Below are 16,231 nucleotides of genomic sequence, written 5' to 3' on the forward strand. Positions count from 1 at the left end.
TTCTTTCTTCATTTTCTCTATTTTCAGCCCTCTTTATATACTATTTCCCATCAGTTGGTGCGGGGGAATGGAAACAGGCTAGTTAGCTCAGTTGGTTGGAGCGTCATCTGATGCACTGAGGTTGCAGGTTTGATCCAGGTTGGAGCACATACAAGAATCAATCAGGAAATGCATGGATAAGTGGAACAACAGATTGATGTTTCTCTCTCTCTTCCTCTTACTGCCCCCCATCACTAAAATCAATAAATTAAAAAGGAGGAATGTAGGTGAATTGTGTGAATTTAATATTTTATTGTTAAGTATTACTATTGAAAAGAACATGGCAAGTCACCCTTGACTTGAATGTATACACAAAGTCAGAAATCACTTAAATAACCAAACTCTCCCTGAAGAATATTTACAATAAACATTGTGTAAGGTTATAACTTTAGTGATAAGACACTTAGCAATATTAGCAGTATATCACTCCCAAACCTTTCAAACAGCTGACTCATCATTACATAATGCTCACATGTATGACTTCTCCCAGAAATTGTTTGAATTCATAAGAAAGAGTAGCTAAGTTTTTCTATTTAGTGTATCTGTGTAGACAAGAAATTCTCAATTAATCAAATTTCAGTATTGGTATAGAATCTTATAATGCAAAAATAAAACAAACGTTTTGCACACACACACACACACACACACACACACACACACACACACAAAATCAGGAGTTCAGTTCTTAGCAACCCAAAAGTCCCTAGTCCTGGGATAGAGGAGTCTGGAGTAGGTGACAACACAGGCTGCTGCCTCTATAAGCCTAGGTTGTATGCAGGGTCAGGTTATCTAGCCTCTCTGGGCTTCCATTTCCTCATCTGTAAAGGAACAATAATTGTCCCTACTTGAAACTGACCCATTTTAACTATTTAACAACAGTGTCTGCACATTATAAGTTATTAATATGTTAGTTATTATTTGCATTATTTGATAATGACCTGAATGAAAGAAACCAGAGATATTGATAACAATGAAATTTAAAACCAACAAAATGAATGGAGCTGAGGACTCACATATCACTGCACTTGCCTTTACATTTCTGGTGCGTGTCTATTGCAGATGAGGACCCCACAATCCTGTTTTGGCCTCAGATGACACACTATCTTGTCCTTGTCCAGTTGTTTTATCTCAGCAGATTTCAGTGTGACATGTGCACTGGCAGGGACACAGAACCCTGTCTTCTCAATACCACGTCCAGCGATCCCCTCAGAAAGGCAGATACAGATGACGACATCATTTTTTACCTTCATCCCACCTCTTATCCAGTTTTAGTTTCTTTGCTTGCTGCCAAGCTTCCAGATTTGTCCTAGATTCAAGTCTTCAGACCTCTTCCCCTAAAAGGCATAATAAGCACTGACTTGTTTCTTCACTAACGGAATTAAATAATTATCACCCCACCCATTTTTAAAAAATAGTAGATTATTTTCTCTCCTTCCATAGCATCATTTCTTAGCTAATCTAATTGACTCATCATTACCTTGTCCATTTACTTATAATAGGAAATTGTTTCTTTCTTCTTCCTTTCTAATTCTAAATGGAACCCAATTGACAGTAACATATGATTCTTTCTTTCCTCTGTCCTCATCTAATTTGGAGCATCTTCAATTGAATGTCAACAACCATCAGAAAAATTGCTCCCTTCTTTGTCTTCCCTAAATATACCTGGGGCATGGACCTCTCCTCTTGGGACTGGGCATGTGTCTGCAGGATGAGTAGTGGGGGAGGATTTCCGGGGGGAGGGGAGGCACAGATGCCAACTTGGAAAGCTGACTTTTCATTGATCTGACAAACACTCTGCTTTCTTATCAATATTATAAATCAAATAAAAATGCAATTTTCTACATAAAACAAACTCCCCCAAAATGGGCTATTATCATAGATGATTATTTGTGTTCATCTATCTCCCTTACCAATGGGCATCATCTAATCCACTGAGGGCCTGAATGCAACAAAAGGTGGAAGAAGGTCAATTTGCCTTCGGTTTGAGTTGGGACATCCATTTTTGTCCTCAGACATTGGTGCTTTTAGTCCTGGGGCTTTCAGACAGAGAGCAGGACTGACACCACCAAGCTCCCCAACCCACACTCTCACTCGCAGGCCTTCAGACTGGAGCTGAATTACACCACAGGCTTTCCTGGTTCTCCAGCTTGGATATGGCAGATTGTGGAACTTCTTGGCCTCCATAAACAGCATGAGCCAATTCCTATAATAAATATAAATATTCTATTTGTTCTGTTTCTCTGGAGAACCCTAACACACTGAATGACAGAATGGACAAGCAGAAAATTTAGTCTCAGATGAGATACTCCTGAAAACATTCTGGCCTTGGAGACACACAAACAAGTGTGTTCAGCTTGGGAGATTAGAGTCAAATACACACAGGCCCTGGTCATGTAGAACTGTGCCCCACAGAAGCACAGAGGAAAGTGCTGAGGCCACCACAATCCTTTCATGAAAATACCACTTCGTGAATGGCTCATCCGGAGTACAATTCCAGTAATAGTTCTACCTTGATTTGTTTTGTGATCTTAAATAATTTATTATCTTCTGTCATTCTACTTCATTTTCTACATCTATAATAGGATATTCTATCAAGGTGCCATACAGTCACTTTAGCTAAATATGCTGTTGCTGATGAAAATAAGTGTTAATGTGCTGCTTGCTTGGAAATATATTTTCTGAGAAAAAACTCAAAAGTATTTTTTAAAACAGGATTATTCCTAAAACAAATGACAATTAAATGCAAGTGCATGAGCAGAGCATAAAGTGCTGACAGCTTACATTTATAGAAATTCAATACTTCTAAGTAATTCCTGTATCAACCATTACTCAGTCACACTGATATAAAATTTAGAGGAATTAGAGTGATCAAAAGCAGAAATAATCAAAACCTTATTCCAATAGGTACCTACATTACAGTTGCTATGGCAACGCACAACTTTTCTTTTCTGCACTGTGTGTGTATAAAAGCCACAAAGTGATGTTTTTGCAAATGACGTTATAGCAGCCTCAGTTCTGAGTACAATAGTTAATAACCCATCTCATTGAATTGTATTTTCGGTCTTATGTGTTCACTATTGTGGAGGGAAATAAAGCACTACAGTTCCTGGAAAAAACGGCCAGACTTTATTTTTAGTATAAAGAATCAGAATTTTGCCATGGCTGGTGTTGCTTAGTGGTTAGAGTGTCGGCCTGTGTACCAGAAGGTCTCGGGTTCGTTTCCTGGTCAAGGGCACATGCCTGGGTTGCAGGTTCAATCCCTGCCTCAGTTGGGGTACATGCGGGAAGCAACCAATCTCTCTCTCTCTTTCTCTCCCTCTCTCTTTCCCCTTTTCCTCTCCCCTTCCACTGTCTCTAAAAAATCAATGGAAAAAATATCCTCACTCCTTGGGTGAGGATTAAAAAAAAGAATCAGAATTTCATTCTCCTAGAAAAGATACTGAAGTACATTCAAAATAAGCAACAAATGTGGATTTAAATAAAAGCTGTTATCAAGAAGCTTCCTAGTACCAAACTTAATTAAATGATAATTAATGATTTTTAAGTATTAAAATACTAGAGGCCCGGTGCATGAATTTGTGCACCAGTGGGGTCCCTTGGGCTGGCCTGCGGGATCAGGCCGAAACCAGCTCTCCAACATCCCCCGAGGGGTCCCAGATTGTGAAAGGGTGCAGGCCAGGCTGAGGGACCCCACTGGTGCACGATTGGGACTGGGGAGGGACGTGGGAGGTTGGCAAGCCAGGGAGGGACCACTCCAGAGTATGTCCGGCCCACCCAGGGTGTGTCCTGATCAGCTGGACCCCAGCAGCAAGCTAACCTACCGGTCGGAGCATCAACCCCCTGGTGGTCAGTGCACGTCATAGCAACTGGTCAACCGGTCAACTGTCTTCCCCCTGGTGGTCAGTGCATGTCATAGCAAGCAGTTGAGCAGCCTTAGTATATCATTAGCAAATTATGTTTTGATTGGTTGAACGGCTGACTGGACGACCAGACACTTAGCATATTAGGCTTTTATTATATAGGATAACAATATTGTGGGCTTACTACTTACTGATGTAATGTTTTGTTCAAGTTACTATGCCAAGATCACAGCAGCTAATAATGGAATAGAAATTGTATTTTTTTTTAAATAAATTTTTTTATTGTAGCACAATCTATAATAATAAAAGTGTAATATGCTTATTAGACCAGACAGCTGAACAACCTTACAGACATCCTTCTGGATGACCTTCTGGATGAAGCCGTGGCTGTAAGGGCTGAGCCCCTTGCATGAATTTCATGCATTGGGCCTCTAGTGTACATATAAAGAGAAAGGCATACAAATCACAAGTATGTAAGCTCAATATAGTTTTATAAAGTTAACACTGTGTAATCCCCCTTGGATCAAAATAGAAAACATTACTAATACCTTAGTAGCTTGTTTTCAGTTTGGGCTAATACAGATAGTAATGCTGTCACTGTTTTGTACATGTCTTTTGGTAAACATAGTTCCATACCTTCAGTGTAAAAATGCTGGATGATAGGATATGCAAATATCCAGCTTTGGTAGAGACTATCAAACAGGTTCCCAAAATTGTACCAATTTGCATTCCTGATGATCCATATCCTTGTCAACTCTTGGTATTGTCTGTCATTCACATTTTAGCCATTCTAGTGGGCATCATATTGCCTTGCACTTTTATTAGTATTTCCCATTTTCATGATGAATAATATAGTTGAGCACCTTTTTCACAGGTCTATTGGATAATTAGATATTCCCCTTTGGAGATGTCTAATCAAGTCTTATCCCCATTTTTCTAATGTAAGTCTTTCTGTATTGATTTGGAGGAATTTTTTACATATTCTGGATATAAATCAGATACATGTGTTGCAAATATCTTCTTCCATTTTGTAGTTTCTGATCATTTTCTTTTTTTAAAAAAAATATATTTTTATTGATTTCAGAGAGGAAGGGAGAGGGAGAGAGAGATAGAAACATCAACGATGACAGAGAATCATTGATCAGTTGCCTCCTGCATGCCTCACACTGGGGATTGAGCCTGCAACCCAGGCATGTGCCCTGACTAGGAATCCAACTGGGACCTCCTGGTTCAGAGGTCGACGCTCAACCACTGAGCCATGCTAACCAGGCTCCCTTTCTCTGAGTATCTTCATGAATTCAAGGGGTTATTTTATTTTTTATTTAATATGTTAGCTCAGGGGTCCTCAAACTTTTTAAACAGGGGGCCAGTTCACTGTCCCTCAGACCGTTGGAGGGCTGGACTATAGTTTAAAAAAATCTATGAACAAATTCCTATGCACACAGTGGCGGCAAAAACACCTGGCGGGCTGGATAAATGTTTTCGGCGGGCTGCATGTGGCCCGCGGGCCGTAGTTTGAGGACCCCTGTCTCATTATAGTTATCATTTTTGATGCATAGGTTGTCACAAATTTGACCAGTAAGAGCCCCCTCAATCTGGCTCCTGTGTCCTTATTACCCCAATAATATTTCAGCACTTCTTTGCATTCTGGCTTATACTACATGGCTGAGCTCACAAGAAAAGAAAGGAAATTCCCAGATGCCAGAATGAAAAGAGATCTGAAAGCCAAAGCAAAATGTAACCGTGGGCTGACACTGAGATAGTTGTGGAGGCTGTAAGGAACCTGAAAATAGACTGTTGATAGCTAGGGACTTAGAATTTAACTCTCACATATCAACAGATGATGAGTCCTGGACTTGGGTGTAGCAGAAAGTAGAACTGATATCTGTTCTTTTACTACAAGTTCAGGTGTTTTTTTTAAATTTTGTTTTATTGCTTAAAGCAGTGGTCGGCAAACTGCGGCTCAGCAAACCACAGCTCGCGAGCCTCATGCAGCTCTTTGGCCCCTTGAGTGTGGCTCTTCCACAAAATACCGACTTCTGTGCATGGGCCACAAAGTTTCAATCGCACTGTACATGCGCACCCGCACGTGGTATTTTGTGGAAGAGCCACACTCAAGGGGCCAAAGAGCCACATGTGGCTTGTGAGCCGCAGTTTGCTGACCACGGGTTAAAGTATTACAAATGTCTCCTTTTTTTTCCCCCTTGACCTTCCCCTGGCCTCCCGTCCCCTCCAGTGTCTTGTGTCCATTGGTCATGCTTATATGCATGCATACAAGTCCTTCGCTTGATCTCTTACCTCCCCCCCAATACTTCCCAGCCTTCCCACTGTAATTTGACAGTCTCTTCAATGCTTCTCTGCCTCCGTATCTATCTTTTTGTTCATCAGTTTATAACGGTCTTTATTATCCAAGTTCAGGTTTTTTGTTTTCTTTTTAGATTCCACATATGAGATCATCCAGTACTTGTCTCTGTCTTACTTATTTCACTTAGAATAATGCCCTTAAGTTCCACCCATGTTGTTGCAAATGGCAAAATTTTCTTTTTTATGGCTGAATAATATTCCACTCTGTGTGTGTGTGTGTGTGTGTGTGTGTGTGTGTGTGTGTGTAATCACATTTTATATATCTATTCATCTACTGATGGACACTTAGGTTGCTTCCATATCTTGGCTATTGTAAACAACGCTGCAGTGAACACAGGGGATACATATATCTTTTCCAATTAGTGTTTTCATTACCTTCGGATAAATACCCAGAAGTGGAATCACTGGGTCATAAGGTACTTTTATTTTTAATTTTTTTTGAGGAATCTCCACACTGTTTTCCATGGTGGCTGAACCAATTTACATTACCACTAATAGTACACAGGGTTCCCTTTTTTCCATATCTTCTCTAGCACTTGTCGTTTACCTTTTTGATAACAGACATACTAACAGGTGAGAGGTGATATCTCATTGTGGTTTTGATTTGCATTTCCATGATGATTACTGATGTTGAGCATCTTTGCATGTCTGTTGGCCATCTGTATGTCCTCTTTGGAAAATGTCTATTCAGATTCTCTGCCCATTTTAAAAGTAGATTGCTTGGAGAGAAACCAAGATGGCGGCATAGGTAAACACCTGAAATTGCTGCCTCGCACAACCACTTCAAAACTACAACTAAAGACAAAACAGACATCACCCAGAACCACAGGAAGGCTGGCTGAGTGGAAATTCTACAACTAGAAGGAAAGAGAAAAGCACACTGAGACTCAGGAGGTGCGGAAGTAAAGTGCAGAGGTGCAGAGGTGCGTGCGCTCGCAGAAAGGGCTGGCATCGGAGGACGCCGGTGTCTTTTTCAATCGGGAGGGAGTCTCCTGCTCCCAACGGCCCTGACTCCAGTTCCGGGTGAGTCTCTGGGGACCCAGACTCACACGGGAGAAACTGGACTGTCTGGCAGCGGGCGGAACTCGAGGGCAGCTTTCTCAGAGGTGCTTGCAACAATTACCACAGGACACTGAGACTCGGGGGCCTCTTAGGGCAGGACTGAGGACCAGCCATAGCTGTTTGCTCCGCCTTGTTGATTCCCTGAGACCCCGCCTCACCCAAGCTGCGAGCAGAGGCTTTTGCATATGAATGAGCTGGCCCTTTGAGATCTAAAATTACCTAACAAATTGCAGCTGGGTCAGAAAGACCCAGAACATCCAAAAGAAGGCCCAAGGCCCCACAGCAGCTTGCATTGCTTCACAGCTGGGCCTCATCTGAGCACCTCCAAACCCCAAACAAGGAAGAGGAAACTGCAGATCTCTCTGTAGCTCCTGCTTGGTAGCCTCAGGCAGAGGCTAAATTAGCACCTCCTTAGAGATCCAAGAGCCCTTGTACTAGTGGTCAGAATGGTACCATCCAGATTACATTTCCTCAGATCCATAAGTGACACACTCAGGGGGCAGACTCAGTGAGCACCAAAGCCTCACTGAAGCAAGTCTTGCCCCATAAGGGTGTCTTCAGCACAGTTCTCCCACTGTAGACACAGCTGATTCTCACAGACAATTGGCCTGGAGGTCAATTCCTCCCAGTGATACCAACAACAATCAAGGCTTAACTACAAGACTGTGAACACAGCCCACAAAGGGGTGCACCAAGAGTGTCCACCTCAGGTAATTGGGGAGGCTGAGCCACTGGGCCCTATAGGACACCTCGCACAGAAAGCCACTCTATCAACACAGGGAAGCAGCCAAAATGCAGAGACAAAGAAAAAGGACACAAATGACAGAAATGGAGGAAAGCAAACTACTGGATATAGAGTTTAAAACCACGGTTATAAGGTTTTTCAAGAATTTTCTAGAAACTGTCGATAAATTTAGTGAGACCCTCGAGGATATGAAAAAGGACCAACTAGAAATTAAGCATACACTGACTGAAATAAAGAATAATATGCAGAGATCCAACAGCAGACAAGAGGATCCCAAGAATCAAGTCAAAGATTTGAAATATGAAGAAGCAAAAAATACTCAACTGGAAAAGCAAAAAGAAGAAAGAATCCAAAAATATGAAGATAGTGTAAGGAGCCTCTGGGACAACTTCAAGAGTACCAACATCTGAATTATAGGGGTGCCAGAACAAGAGAGAACGCAAGATATTGAAAACCTATTTGAAGAAATAATGACAGAAAACTTCCCCTACCTGGTGAAAGAAATAGACTTACAAGTCCAGGAAGTGCAGAGAACCCCCCAAAAAAGAAGTCCAAAGAGGACCACACCAAGACACATCATAATTAAAATGCCAAGAGCAAAAGACAAAGAGAGAATCTTAAAAGCAGCAAGAGAAAGAAACTCAGTTACCTACAAGGGAATACCCATACGACTGTCAGCTGATTTCTCAACAGAAACTTTGCAGGCCAGAAGGGAGTGGCAAGAAATATTCAAAGTGATGAATACCAAGAACCTACAACCAAGATTACTTTATCCAGCAAAGCTATCATTCAGAACTGAAGGTCAGATAAAGAGCTTCACAGATAAGAAAAAGCTAATGGAGTTCATCACCACCAAACCAGTATTATATGAAATGCTGAAAGGTATTCTTTAAGAAGAGGAAGAAGAAGAAAAAAGGTAAAGATAAAAATTATGAACAACAATTACATATCTATCAACAAGTGAATCTAAAAATGAAGTGAATAAAAAATCTGATGAACAGAGTAAACTGGTGAATATAATAGAATCAGGGGCATAGAAAGGGAGTGGACTGACAATTCTCAGAGGGAAAGGGGTTTGGGGGGTGGGGGAAGAGATTGGACAAAAATCGTACACCTATGGATGAGGACAGTGAGGGTGGGTAAGGGCAGAGGGTGGGGTGGGAAGTGGGTGGAGGGGAGTTATGGGGGGAAAAAAGAACAACTGTAATAATCTGAACAATAAAGATTTAATTAAAAAAATAAATAAAAGTAGATTGCTTGTTGTTGCTTTTTGCCATTGAGTCACATGAATTCTTTATGCGGTTTTGGTTATTAACCCCTTATCAGATACATAATTTGCAAATATTTCCCCCCAGTTTATAGGTTGCCTTTTCATTTTGTTGATAGTTTCTTTTGCTGTGCAATATAAATAAGTCTTTGTATGGATAAATGCTTTCATTTCTCTTTGGTAAATATCTAAGAGTGGAAAGTCTGGTATACATGGAGTATATGTTTAACTTTTTAAGATACTGCTGAACCATTTTCCAAAGTTGTTCTGCCATTTTACATTCTTGACAACACTTGGTATAGTCAGTCACTCTAATTTTAGGTATACAGTAGCATCTCATACCTTTTAATTTCCAGTGACTAATGAGTGTTTTATTTCCATTTGTATATCTCTTTTAATAAAGTGTTCAAATATTTATCTACTTAAAAAATTGGGTTATTTGTCTTATTAAAAGTTCTTTATATAATCTAGATAAAAGTTCTTTTGCAGTTTGTGATGTGTAAATACTCTCTCCAAGTCTATAGCTTGTCTTTTCATTATTTTTCACAGAGCAAGGGTTTTTTCATTTTGATAAAGCCTAGTTTATTAATTTTTTTAATGTATTGTATTTTTCTTTCCTTATCTAAGAGATCTTTGCCTAAACCAAAGTCACAAAGATTTTCTCCTGTTACTTCAAGAAGTTTTATAGTTTTAGGTTTTACATTTAGGTCTATGATCAATATTGAGTTAATTTTTGTATATGGTGTGAGATATGAGTCAAAGTTCCATTTATTAAAATTAAACAATCAATTTTACTCTTTTGTGATAGATGATACAGCTAATTATGGACTTTATCATCCTCACACATATGAGTGAGTTATATTAGTTATGAAAAAAAATCCTACTACAATTTTAACTGTAATTACAATGAATTTATAGATCAGTTTGGGGAGACTCAACATGAGCATATGTTTCTCCAATTATTTCACTGAAATCCTTTCTTAAAAAAATATCTTTATTGATTGCAGAGAGGAAGGGAGAGGGAGAGAGAGATAGAAATATCAATGATGAGAGAGAACCATTGATCAGCTGCCTCCTGCATGCCCCACACTGGGGATTGAGCCTGCAACCTAGGCATGTGCCCTTGACTGGACTCAAACCTGGGACTCTTCAGTCCACATCCGACGCTCTATCCACTGAACCAAACCAGCTCACTGAAACTCTTCACAAAACCTCCATTTTTCTAAGCCCACTGGAATTTCAACCGCAATTGCAATATAATCACTGCGTCTTAAATGGAACACTTTTTTTGACTTGGCTTCCAGGACTCTACCTACCAGGGGTCACAAACTTTTTCTGTAAGAGAGCCAGAGAGCAATTTTAGGCTTTGTGGGATAGTTTCTGATGTAATTACTCAACTATGCCATGATAGTGTGAAAGCAGCCATAGACAATGTATAAATGAGTTAAGTGTGATAATGTTCCTATAAAAATTTATTTATAGAAAAAGGCAATGGGCCCTAGCTGGTTTGGCTCAGTGGATAGAGTCTTGGCCTGTGGACCGAAGGTTCCAGGTTTGGGTTCGATTTGGGTCAAGGGCAGGGCTTGTGCAGGAGGCGACCAATCTATGTGTTTCTCTCAAATCGATATTTCTCTCTGTCTTTCCTTCTCTCTTCCACTCTCTCTAAAAATAAATGGAAAGTAATCCTTGGGTGAGGCTTAAAAAAAAAAAAAAAATGAAAAAGGAAAAGAAAAAGGCAATGGGTCAGATTTGACCAGTATGAGCCATAGTTTACCAATGTCTGCTCTACATTCTCCTTATCTTCATCCTACCTTAGTGAAAACTTCTATCTCTTGTTCTTGTTGTTTGTTATCTCCTTAATCGCTTAACACTGGTGTGTCCCAGAATGCAAATCATTTTTCTTCTTTATATATAACCAGCTTCTTGGTGATTTCATCCAATGTCATGATATTATATACCTTACGTCTATTGTTTGAAAAAAATTTTTTTTAATTATTAGTTGTAGTACTTCCATTCAGCAGCGTTCAGGTGTTTCTGAATAATGGTCGTTTTATATTTTAGCTGTAATTTTGATGTGGTTGTGAGAGGTGGCAAGTACCAGCATTTATCTATGCCACCATCTTGATTCCCTAATTTGCTTTTAGATTATGTTTATTGTTTGTCTCTCACTTGTAGAAAGTAAGTTCCCACAGGGCAGTGAATTAGTGAGAGTCCCAACAGGAAATACATGATACATTTAAAGTATGATAGTTTGAGAAAGATCCTATATAATAAAGAGCTAATATGCTAATTAGACCGAACAGCTGAATGACCTTCTGGACGTCCTTCCGGATGAAGCCAGGGCTGCCATGGCCGGCCGAGGCTGTGAGGGGCAGCTGAGGCAACCGGGGCTGCGAGGGCCAACCCCCTTGCATGAATTTTGTGAATCGGGCCTCTAGTGTATTTATAAAGGGATTCCATTTACAAAACTGTGGGTATAGGGCAGTGGTCGGCAAACTGCGGCTTGCGAACCACATGCGGCTCTTTGGCCCCTTGAGTGTGGCTCTTCCACAAAATGCCACATGCGGGTGTGCATGTACAGTGCGATTGAAACTTTGTGGCCCATGCGCAGAAGTCGGTATTTTGTGGAAGAGCCACACTGAAGGGGCCAAAGAGCCGCATGTGGCTCGCGAGCCGCAGTTTGCTAACCACTGGTATAGGGGAATCCACATGGCTAGTAACAAATGAGTTGTTGCTACCCCAGACCTAAGAAGGGGAGGGCAGCTCCTTCACAAAGTGGAAATAAAGAACTGTGCAGCCGAAACCGGTTTGGCTCAGTGGATAGAGCGTCGGCCTGTGGACTGAAAGGTCCCGGGTTCGATTCCAGTCAAGGGCATGTACCTGGGTTGTGGGCACTTCCCCAGTGGGGGATGTGCAGGAGGCAGCTGATCGATGTTTCTCTTTCATCGATGTTTCTAACTCTCTATCTCTCTCTTCCTCTCTGTAAAAAATCAATAATAAAAAAAAAAAGAACTGTGCAGAGGTAGTCATGAGACAAACTTTGAGGGACACTGCCAGCTTGAGGCAACCTTTCAGGATAGAGCCAGTAAAAGAAATACCCTTCACTTTCCTCCTCTCTTTTTTATTTTTCTAAGCTTTTAATGTTTATTTATAACCTTTTTTCTTAATCTTTTGAGAATTTCTCTTATTCTTAAAAAATTACCTGAAGATCACCATTATTTCAGGTTTATTTTTCTGTTATTGTCAAGGAAAAGATCTCACTAAGGTTAAAAAAAAGCTTAGAGAGATTAGAGGTTTTTATTGGTTTTACCTACGTATATTAATTTTAGGACAAAGTGGATTCACTTCCTGCTCTGAAAGATGAGCTTTGTCTTCCACTTCCTGCTTTTACCTTTGATTTTCATTGATTTTAGTGTGTGTGCATTTTAAGGTTATAATCTTGGTGACTATTACATAATTTCCCTGGTTGTATCATCTTTTTGTTATGGCATTTCTTTAAGTGAGGTTTCACACTCCATTTTCTCAGAGAGGATGCTACAGTCCAAGAAATTTCATGCTAGAGAATATCTTTTTGTTGCCTTTATCTTTGAAATGACAGCTTGGCAGGTTATAATATTCTCAACACATATTTTTCTCCAAAAATCCTCTAGACCCGTGGTCGGCAAACTGCAGCTCGTGAGCCACATGCAGCTCTTTGGCCCCGTGAGTGTGGCTCTTCCTAAGCCTTAGGAGTACCCTAATTAAGTTAATAACAATGTACCTACCTATATAGTTTAAGTTTAAAAAATTTGGCCCTCACCCTAACTGGTTTGGCTCGGTGGATGGAGCATCGGCCTGCGGGCTGAAGGGTCCCAGGTTCGATTCCGGTCAAGGGCATGTACCTGGGTTGCGGGCACATCCCTAGTGGGAGGTGTGCGGGAGGCAGCTGATCAAAATTTCTCTCTCATCGATGTTTCTAAATTTCTATCTCTTTCCCTTCCTCTCTGTAAAAAATCAATAAAATATATTTTAAAAAAAATTGGCTCTCAAAAGAAATTTCAGTTGTTGTACTATTGATATTTGGCTCTGTTGACTAATGAGTTTGCCGACCACTGTTCTAGACTTACTTTTTTCTGGCATTTATATATATTATATATATGGCTAATATGCAAAGTGTCCCCATGGGAGTTTGATTGGGAGACCGGGAGTTCTATTGCTTGCTATGATGTGTGCTGACCACCAGGGGAAGGCATGGAACAAAGGAGGGCCCCGGCCAGCAGCTGGAAGCTGGGGAAGGGAGGCCTGCAGCCAGAAGGCTCTGATTAGCCCTGATCACCGGCCAGGCCTAGGGACCCTACAAGTGCATGAATTTCGTGCACCGGGCCTCTAGTTGTTATATAAGAAACAAGGCCAGATGTGTCCCCCAACCCGGCCTCATGTTGGTAGGTGACAATTTGTCTGTCTGAAGAATCCTCTTTTCCTCAGTTTCAATAAATTAACTATCAGCATGTGTTAATATTCATCATTCTGTATTAGATTCTCCTGATCACAGGAGGGTGTTTGCATTTTCAGGTAGATTTTTATACCCGGGGAAATGTTATTTTCAGTGGTCCCCTGAGTTATTTTCTGTCTCTGTTAGGCTTTCCATTCCAGAAACATGATTATCTTTTTGTTGGATAGTCTCCGTCTTCCATATGTTACCTTCTAATTACTTTAGTCATCGTGATCTCTTTCTGTTGCTTTTTCTGTATCTCAAATTTTTCCTTTGTGCTAACAATTCCTTTTGTTGTGTCTATTATGATCCTTGTATATTTTGTTTCCTGCCTTTTCACCTCATTCTTGGTTTATCTATTCTTTGAGCTTCTTCTATAAACTGGCTTCATATATTTTGAAATTTCTCTTCAGTATACAAAACACCTTTCTCCCCTTATTCTATTATATATTCTCTTATCATCAAGGACTTGCATTTCTTTCCAGATAGTTTGAGATATAGGAGTTGCTTTTCTGCCCACTTTTTTTCTGTACCCTGAAGGGCATGGGGCAGGAAGACTTCCTGCTGGGCCGAGGAAGACTGCTGAGGACCTAGTCTCTGATCTCTTCTGAGGTCTTTTAATGTTTTATGTTGGAGCCCAGTCAGGGCATCCCACCCCTGGGAATTTCTGCTGAGGTCCAGTGGTGCCATGAAGAGGCTCCATTCTGCTGTTTTGTTCCTCTGACATGTCTCCTTGGGTGGTGTAATAACTCCTTTCTATGCTTCTAAATTGGTGGGGGGGAGGAGAGAGGTAGTGAGGATTTAAGAGCTGTGCCAACCTGCTTTAATTTCCTTAGCAGTTTCTGTGCTCCAAGGCCAGGAAAGAAATGATGTTCCACAAGTTTTAGTTCCTCGTTACATGTTTTTAAGTTTATGGCTTAAGAACATACCCCCTTCCTTTTGATCTCTGCCCAGGCCCCCCCATGGGTCCTGGAACTGCTTCACACAGGCCAGTCTTTCCAGGGAAGGCTAAGAACAGGGTCAAGAAGGACTGAGAGTGGATCTAAAATGATTAACAGAAGATAAGGTAGACATTTTGTTACTTCGGTTCATAGCTGTATCCTACTGTGTAGGTTTACAATAACTTAGTGACTAGGTCTCCATTAAAAGAGGGAACAATCACTTAAGCCAAGTGCTACTGAGAGGATGCATAAAATAAGACTGAGAATTGACCTCTGCATTTAACAAGTGGAGGTCACTAGTAACTGGGACAAGGATTTCAGAGAAGTGAGTAGGACTAAATCTTTTTTTTTTTCTTTAAACAGTTCACATTTATTATTAATAACAATAAGAAAAATGTTGTAAAGACTATCAGTATTGTATTACCAAGAGTGAGGTAATAGGTTTACAAAACATTTACAGAATTTGATATGCAAATAATGCCTTTAGGGAGGAAAGTGAATTAAGACACTAGCGCTAGAGGGAAACTAAGAGTCATTAGTGTTGGGAAAGGCAGAGAGGGACAGTTGTGTGGAGAGCACAGGGCACCGGGAGACTAGGACGCCTTCTCACAGGAGGCACAGGCTGCAGCCCCCACACAAGGAAAGCCTGCACGCAGTTCTGTGCCCTGGCGCCTACAGATGCATTCAACTCTCTGGGGTGAACCAGTGCCGCTTCTCAATCACCTTAAAAAGAATACATCCTCAGACTGAGGCCGGTACGGGAATGGCTGTGAGTCAAATAGTTCTACAAACACCTCTGGGCTGATGTGGACTGTCGACTGGAGTATTTTCTTGTTAGATGTCAGCATGGGGTTAAATCTTGATTGAGATCTGTACAATAGAGAATGGGGAGATAAGAGGAGGCCTCCTAGAACAAAACAGAACTGATAAATGGTGCTGAAGCTTGAAGACAGGAGGGGTTTCAAGACAGCTTATTTTTAAAGATGGGAAATATTTCAGAATGTTGAATGCTGTTGAAAAGATAATCTAGTGGAGAGAGGGGAAAAATATTTGGTAGTAAAGAGTAATATTATAGGAGTAAAGTCCTTGACTAGCTAAGAGGGTTAGAGTAATCCCAACATACAGTTGACCCTTGAATGCAGGGGTAAGGTGTGCCGAACCCCTGTGCAATAAAAAATCCATGCATAGTTTTTGATTCCTTAAAAACTTAAGTTGTCCCTTGGTATATGCAGGGAATTGGTTCTAGGACCTCCCTTCCCCAACAGATACTAAAATCCATATATGCTTAAGGCCCCTATATGAAATGGTGCAGATCAATGCATACAGTCAGCTCTCCACATCCACAAATTCCTAACAGTCAATCAAAAACTCTACAGGTATTTACTGAAAAAAGTCACTTATAAGTGGACCTGTGCCATTCGAACCCATGCTGTTCAAGGGTCAACTAACTGTATAGTGACTTGGGATATGATAAAAATTGCT

The 16,231-nt window shown here is 40.7% G+C and overlaps 1 long non-coding RNA gene across 2 annotated transcripts in view; it reads right to left on the bottom strand.

The window, feature by feature from the left end:
* Positions 1-16,231, bottom strand: part of LOC118659043 — a 32,366-nt gene continuing 16,135 nt past the window's right edge. The window contains exons 4-6 of one of the 2 annotated variants that reach the window (XR_004968439.1): positions 2,131-2,242; positions 1,053-1,373; positions 1-115 (exon numbers count right to left, since the gene is read on the bottom strand). This is a non-coding gene — a long non-coding RNA (uncharacterized LOC118659043). The remainder of the gene's footprint in view (positions 116-1,052; positions 1,374-2,130; positions 2,243-16,231) is intronic. The other variant, XR_004968440.1, reaches the window with a different exon arrangement.

Source organism: Myotis myotis, unplaced genomic scaffold, assembly GCF_014108235.1.
Source record: "Myotis myotis isolate mMyoMyo1 unplaced genomic scaffold, mMyoMyo1.p scaffold_m19_p_6, whole genome shotgun sequence".
NCBI lineage: Eukaryota > Metazoa > Chordata > Mammalia > Chiroptera > Vespertilionidae > Myotis > Myotis myotis.